Source organism: Magnolia sinica, chromosome 3, assembly GCF_029962835.1.
Source record: "Magnolia sinica isolate HGM2019 chromosome 3, MsV1, whole genome shotgun sequence".
In the NCBI taxonomy this organism is placed as follows: Eukaryota; Viridiplantae; Streptophyta; class Magnoliopsida; order Magnoliales; family Magnoliaceae; genus Magnolia; species Magnolia sinica.
The window spans coordinates 68,783,382-68,791,576 of record NC_080575.1 but is presented as its reverse complement, the minus strand read 5'-3'; the positions used below and the strand labels follow the sequence as shown (position 1 = coordinate 68,791,576).

The 8,195-nt window shown below is 37.4% G+C and overlaps 1 long non-coding RNA gene across 2 annotated transcripts; it reads left to right on the top strand.

The window, feature by feature from the left end:
- The first annotated feature begins 7,377 nt into the window (after positions 1-7,377).
- LOC131238531 (uncharacterized) lies at positions 7,378-7,822 on the top strand. 2 transcript variants are annotated; one of them, XR_009167896.1, is made up of 3 exons: positions 7,378-7,451; positions 7,583-7,637; positions 7,778-7,822. It is a non-coding gene; the product is annotated as an uncharacterized LOC131238531 (long non-coding RNA). The 2 variants fall into 2 exon arrangements; XR_009167895.1 differs by having other exon boundaries at positions 7,381-7,491; positions 7,778-7,807.
- Positions 7,823-8,195: the final 373 nt, after the last annotated feature.

The window sequence follows — 8,195 nt, the reverse complement described above, 5'->3', positions numbered from 1 at the left end:
ACGTTGGGTTGAACGACATAGAGTGCGCAAACACTCCGCATGGCCAAACCACTGCCGACAACTCTAATACGACTCGGGTTCGTCTAATCACGTCCTTCGTGGTGAAAGCAACCTCAGCCATGAACTTAAGGCTGATTACTGATTTCCTGGACTATTCATAGTCTCACACACATTCCATTACAACAGATATTCATATCTACAATTTAGAATAGTAATGGAACAACAACCCAAATCATATGGTATGTAAGCATCTGAAGAATATCATCTTAACATGGATTTTCACATAAGTAATACTTGAAATTAAACAACAAGGAATGTAACTTGCATGAAGAAAATCATACACACTAGTGGGAGAGTTGAGAATCGCTTCTCAACGCCCATACTAGGTTGATATATCACACTTTAGATCATTCAGACATTTCTACAAACACTTAGAATACATAATACAACATACATGACGTATGTTGAAATACACACATTTGGACAATTCCTTTTACCAAGGAGTTACCGCGTATACAATAAGCATAAGTACACGACAAATAATCATGGCAATCACATGTTCATATTTTATACACATACAGTACTTTATACATACACATAGAATACATAAATCTCAATGTAACACATGCATATCAGGAACGCAAAATAAACATAACATTTGGCATGTGAAATCTCATCCATAGCAAGAATAAACCATTCACTAACATTGAAAGCCTTGAAAACCATAACCTATACGATTAAAGTCCGCACCTTAATCCAGAAAAGAACACCGAACTGATTTCAGACGATATGTCTTCGTCAACGGCGACAGGATAACCTAAGGCAAGAATAGAAATGAGCTACAACACATAAAGACTATTCTAAGCTCTAACACAGATTAGGGTTAGGTTAACTTACCCAAAGATGAACTCAGAATCGCCAGAATAACGATTCAAAGGTGAAGGTTTAAGGATGAAGAAGAACAGGAAAGAATCTAAGATGATTCACCAACTTCTCTCTCACTTTCTCTCTCTTTTCCTCTCTCTCTCTTAGCTAGGGTTAGGAAATTCGTATGGAAAAGAGAGCTAGGGTTTTAAGGTCTATAAATAGGCCTAACATTGATGAAAATAACTCCAAGGCCAAGGTATATTAGGGTATAACCAAAACAAGCCTCTCTCGATCCAATGAAGCACTTCCGGTGGGCCTATAACCACGAAAGGTCGGACTTAAGCTCACTGACCATGGATCTAGGTCAAGCTGAGTTTTCGTACCAATCGGATCTTCAGATCAGCCGTGGCAGACCACACTCAATTCAACGGTCACCGAATCTCGATCAGGTCCACAAGCACAAGGACATGCCTGGGCCACCTTTCTTAATCAGAGGGTGAAATTGGGTCAGAATCAAACGGTCAGATTGCTTAAAATCATCGCGCAAGCGACACGACTCAGATTTCGTAAAATCTTAATTAATTTCCAACCGTTCTCACACTCTTCATTCCGAACTCAATCAAATCGACCCAGAACATCACATGGACTTGATTTTTGAGGTGATGGCCAAGTCCAACATGGTGACCGCAACAGCCTAAGATCATCGCTATCGGACTTTCGACGCGCGGTCCAGGTCCGATCCAGAACTTTCCAAAATTCCCAAGAGCAACTAGCTTTAGCGATGAATTCCAGATTTCAGAGTAACCTAGCGCTAACTATTCTACAGATTTAGAGTCATGCAGATCCAATTTAAAGTGATTGATGTAAATTTCACAAGCAATTGAGTTTAGTGCTAATTACCCCAAAAAGCTTCTAAGGAAAATAGAGGTAGTACTCGGGTCTTGGCACAAAATTTTTCGGGTCATTACACGAGCCATTCATTCTCGCGGAGCGTACCATACAAGTTTTCTACTCCAAAGATCATAAAAATCCTGAATGGCACGTGGTCTTGGAGGTTCCAAAAAAGATTTTTGTCAAAGAGGAGACATGCCTTCTATCAGAACGATTAAAGGCTGTAACCGATGCCGATGTAGGACCTGATCTCACCACCTTAGCAAATGCCGATGAGTTAATATTCAATGAATCTGAAGAAGTCAGTGTTGTACTTGAGAAAACAAAGAAAAGAAAGCGATCAAGGAGAATCTATTGAATTCTTTGTATTTTTAATCCATGTAACAAAATGATATATATCGAAGGAAATATAATGAAGGTATGGATAATATAGTGAATTGTTTGTGCTTTATTTGTTATTTAAATTGTTTCTTAACCATTAGGGTTTTTTTTTTCTATTAGCATATAAATAAGCACATGGACTCACAGCCAGAGGCATTGGGTACAAATGCAAGCAACACCAAAGGTAATAAGATAGTTCTCATTAATTAGATATGTAGATTTCATTTTTCTTATATATTGGCGGTAATCAACGATGTTTATATATAATTATTATTCTTTTTTATGTAGATGTGCCAGCTTCTTCTTCATCTAGAAAGAGAGGCCCTACTAAGGGTGCTTCTTTACATGTGCAACTTGATAGAAAAAAAGTCCTTAAGACAAATGAATTCGGGCAACCGAATGAGGACAGTCCCAATCACAAAGACTTTGCATCACATATCGGTGTCCTAGCCCATGCTCATATCCCGACCATATACGAGGACTTTCGCTAGGTGCCTTATGCACACATTTAAAAGGTCATAGAAACATTGTCACTGTTTTATGAGTTTGAGGGTCAAAGTTGGGATGCAGGTGTTTGGTACATAACAAAATGCATCAATGAAACATGGAGAAATTATAAGAAAAGGTTGACTAAATAATATATAAAAAACAATGATCCTATAGTTTTTAGAGATAGTCTTGCCCCCCCCCCCCCCCAGGTGTCCTTATGGAGGATTGGAGGATCTTTGTGGATCTACACAACACCGAGCAATTCAAGAGAGTAAGTGCAAGGAATAAAGTCAATCGGGCAAAGCTAAAAGGACCTGCGTGTCTTGGGAGGCGCAGCATGATTGTTACTCGCCATCAGATGGTATGTATATAAAGATAGGTATTATAGTTTAAAATTAAATTTAATTTTGATCTAATTAACTCTATTAATGATGTGTATTTGAACGATATGTTATGTGCCAAAGGCAATGGAGAGGAATCTTACCTCTGATGCCGAGATAGGTAGAGGTGATGTCTACTTAAGAGCCCATACGAGCAAGGACAAAGTCGTCCAGTATCCTGACCTTGTTGTAAGTGCATCCTTCTTCCCACTAACTAGTACCATTATGAAATGTCATTATATAACTTTATTTTACGTTTATTTGTATTAATTTTATCACAGCAAAAACTAGATGAGCTTTATAGTAGCAATCCTGCTTCTAAGATGACCGGCGTTGACGATGCCCTTACACAGGTACTGATAAAGTTTTAAAATTACTTGAGTTTCACGGTAATTATGAATTTTCTAATAACTTGATTTGCAATGTTTTACAGTTGGTTGGTTCTGATAGTAGAGGACGAATGCGTGGTTTAGTTTGCTCGATAAGCAAAACAGGATTGAAGAAGTGAACCCCTGCCCGTTCCAAGCTACATAATATGGCAAAAGAAAAAGAAGGCCTAGTGCAGGAGATATAAAGTCCTGGGTGGGTATACATCAAGAGGCACAGTCTGGTCAAAACCTCCCATCACCACTATTGGCTAAATCTACTCAGGGATCATCGGTATGCAATTATAATTTCGCTAATGTAATAAGCGTACAATTATATTATAAATGCTAACAATACTAATGCCATTTTATATGTGTACATGTAGCCAGATACGATATATATTGGTAAGAAATGCGAGTTGCTTGGTTGGGGCTTACGTGGTGTTGTTGCTCGTGGTCAAGTACACGAAGTTAGTCCAAATTCAGTTGTCCATTGTGAGCCATTAGCAGAGGGAGCTTTTGTTGTTATCCTAACTAAGATTATACACCCTGATGCTCCTTTGTGGAAAGAAGATGGATTCGCATCTACACTTGGAGAGGCCGGTCCGGGATCACTTGTGCAATGGGGGAAACAATCAATGAGATTCCTATAATTTGAACAAACATAGTACTATATAATTGAACATATAGTAATTTGGCTTAAGTGGGTTTTGGTTGGGGCTTACATGATGCTGTTTTTTGGCTTAAGTAGTTACTCTATATGATGTTTGGCCTAAGTAGTTACTCTATATGATGTTTGGCTTATTATTATTATTATTATTTGGTACTCTATAGTTCATCGATATTTATAGTCTGTTTGAATTTTGCACTATATATTTGAATATATTTATAGTCTTAGGCTCCATTTGGTCATCACATTGGTGTTTATGAATGTAAATTTATCTCAAACCAAATGGAGCTTAAGCCCTTTTTTAACTCCGCCAATGCAACTCCTTACATTGCCGGTCCCAAGCTCGGGTAAAGGAGGAGGGAGAAGGGCTTCAAGGTGAGTTTTATCATTATTTTTTTTTTCATTTTTTGAAGCTATTATAATTTTTGAGTTTATTTTTGCTTGCAGGCTGGCAGATTTGCTCGCATATGTTGGCATATGGCCTTACAATTCTTAGAGGTATGCATGGAACTTAACAGGATCATTGGCCTATAAGTTCATTCATGTTGTATCTGATGATTTTACATTGAGTGGATTATGATGTCAATAGGATCACCTGGTGATGAGAAAATCTTTTGATCTCATTTGCTCACAGATCTACAGTGCATGGGTTGGAGAATGTGTAGCATAGGAGAATGGAAAGTAGAGTGATCTTGCTTCTTTCTGGACCCTCCATGTGGTTGGCAGGAATGATTTTTGGGTATGGTCTTGGATTTGTGATCATTATGGTCGGGACTACCATTGGTATGACATTGCCCTATTTAATTGGGTTACTTTTTAGTGGCCATATTCATGGGAGGCCTCTCTGCTTTTCAACTGCAACATTAATCTAGTTTGAACAGTGATTGTCATTTGTTACTAATTTCCTTTCTTATTTTTTTCCTGTTACAATTGCATTTCTAGAGATGGTTGAATAGATGGCCCCAGAAAGTGAATGTAATTAGGCTGGCTGGAGAAGGAAGCTGGTTCCATTAGTTTCAAGTGGTGGCACTCTTCCGAGTGTCACGATTTCCCTACACAATTTTTAACTATGCCATAGTGGTAACAAACATGAAATTTGGACCGTACATGCGTGGGTCAATTGCCGGAATGGTGCCAGAAGCTTTTCTCTACATCTACAGGTCAGTAGTCTCTGAATTTCAAATGATGATATTAGCTGCTTTTCTAATTCAGTGGCAAATTAAAATAGACACGCTTTAGAATTTTTCACAGATAGGTAAAGGTCCATGTGACTAGGAAACCCCACTTTTTATTTTTATTGTTTATTTAAGATTGAATCTTAGCATATTTTATTTCCTCACTACTACTAATGTCAATATTGTATTTTGTATTTATATCCAAAGATCTATTATGAAAACAATAAAAAGAAAACTTTTACTTTTCTATGATTGTACGATTTTTCAAGTTTGTTACAAACCCCTTCTTCTAAAAACCACTGGTTTTATTTTAATGACGACAAGGAAAGTGCAGCATATGAACTGTTGCAATGTGATTCAAGCCGAGGAAAAAAGGAAATAAAAGTTCTATTTATGGAGACACTCTGTTTTTTAAAATTCTGTTTGGTCATTTTAATGATTTTGAGAAATTGAAACCCATGTAAATAGAATAAATATGAAATCTAATTGCAAGGACAATGGAGAATTCCCTAACTAAAATTTCTTTGTGACACACTAACAGGTCCCAAGCCTAGGTAAATTTGGACGGTTGGTGTCAGATGGGCAGCTCAGCATTCTTAAGAAGCTAACCCAAAATAGCTGAGACAACTATGATGATGACACACATATACATATACATGGAATGAGTGTTTTTCCTTTTTCTTTTTTTCTTTTATGTAATTATTGCCACGAATATTAGTAATATTCTCAAGGCATTGGTATCATCATATCATGATCCTGGTATGAGCATTGCATGAATAATGTTGTGTTCAGTTCATTGCTATCTGAATCTGGGTTCTGTTTTTCATGAAACCAAAAATGGCAAAAAACAAAAAAGAAAAGAAAAGAAAAGGACATGGCACCAATCTCTGCATCAATGTTTGTAAACGAATCTGTCATAGCCTATAAACTTGAAATTCTATGGAATGTGTAGCTACCTGATTGAGAACTTGTCACTAATGATGGCTTATATATATTTGCAGCAAAACGAATTTGTCAGTAATGATGGCTTTCATGTTAGACAGAAGTGTCTATGGCCCTCAGACCTGAGAATATGTTTTTATACGTGGGGCAGGCCCATGGTGTAGTGATCTAGACTGTTGATCCGATGGCCCATTTTGGAATTGGGAATTTCTAAAAAATCTCACTGATATGACAATTCTAAGTGATTGGGAAGAAGAAACAACAATGGCCTACATTTTCAGAGAAAAGGCCAGAGATTGGAATGACTGGGATCTTCCATATGTTTAAACGCCTTCTTTTGTGTCTAAATAGGGCTGGGTATTTGGGGATCCATTTTTTTTTTTTTGACTTTTGCCCCTTTGTTTTTCTAAAGACTAAAAACTTTGATACTGGCAGTGTGCAATGGAGGTTACACAGGTACCTAGATTACTTAAAAATTGTGTACGTGACATACAGGTCATTGGTACGTGGCGTACAGGTCATTAAACTGTCCAAATTATGGCCCAGTTTAGATGTATAATGAACAGAAAAGTTATGCTTGTTTGAACATCTATTGGTTTTGTGCTGAGTTATTTGATGGAAATGATGCCCATGGATCAGTAATCCAGACCATTCATCCATTGCATCCCAGTGGACAAATTATGCCCTGAGAATCCCCTGGATTTGTTGCATCCTTTTAGCAACAAATCTGGGACTTCTCTCAATTGGAACTAACCACCTACAAGCACTTATACTGCTATATGTAGTACAAGGCATTTTTTAGCTCCGTGATGTAAAAAAGTTTTTTTTTTTTTTTCCTTTTCTTTTTCCATTTCGTGGCTGAACACCCGTACTGCAAATTGTGGTAGAGGTTCCTGGAGGTTATCAGTTCTCAGTGCGGGTCACTTGATTCTCCTACTATAGTCCACAAATGGAAATGTTAACATTGTCTCACAGTAGATTTTTTTTTTTTTGCTAGTTACGTTGTTTGTCAAAGATCCTGAAATTTGATATGGGTTACAGGAATTTGCAGCCCCAAACAAATCACTGTTCCAAAATTGAAAGCCTATGAAGGTAAGTTGTGTACACATCCCTTTTGTACACAGCTATTTACTGGTTAGCTTTGTATCCCTGCTAGGTCTGAAAATGAAAATATGCCATTTCCTCAAAAACTCAGACAGATTGCAGTGGGGTTGGTGGTTTGGATCAGTCAAACGGAACTTGTTGCAGTAGACATAAGGTGTTTGCTTTTGCTGGCTGAACACTTGCCAAGGTGTTCTACAACAGTCAGATTCAATATTGTAGTAGACATGGTGTTTTAATTATGTGACATAGACTTCAAATAATCTTCCCGGTTATTGTTTACCTTCTGCTCCGACTAAAAGTATTGGCTATGTGCTGTAGGTACGATCTGCTACACTCGACACATGGCTTCCAGAACAGGTTGCATTTATTCAAAGTAAGCATGCAGAACACTTCTTAGGCTTACATTTCTTATGAGCTTTTTAATTGCCGCAAATCTGCCTACCAATGAGGACAGCTTCTTAGCCTTATTTATATTGATTTTAATATTGGTCTTACTCTTTTGGTTGTATGCAGCAATGGGAAATGAGAAGTTGAATAGCTACTGGGAAGCAGAACTGCCTCTAAATTACGACAGATTTTTATTTATTTATTTTGCTAGTTATGCTGTTTTTCTATTGGTGGAGGCTTTTGGCATTGAAAGTTGGGATTTTTTATTTTTATTTTTTGGTCTGAATCTTTGTTTTTTAGACCTTTTTTATCTAAAGGGCTGTTTGGTTTCTGGGTTTTTGTTAGAAAAAGGGGACTTGATCCTCGTGATCGGGGTCAGCATGGTGAAAGAGGCCATTGAAGATTGGAAGCGGAAAACACAGGTAATTTCCTTTCTGAATTGATATTATTAGTACTTCTTTGTATATCTGTAATATATATCTGTATGCATTGCTATTGATCATGGATAATTCAGTAGCCATTGATGCTTGCCGTTAGTGATGGA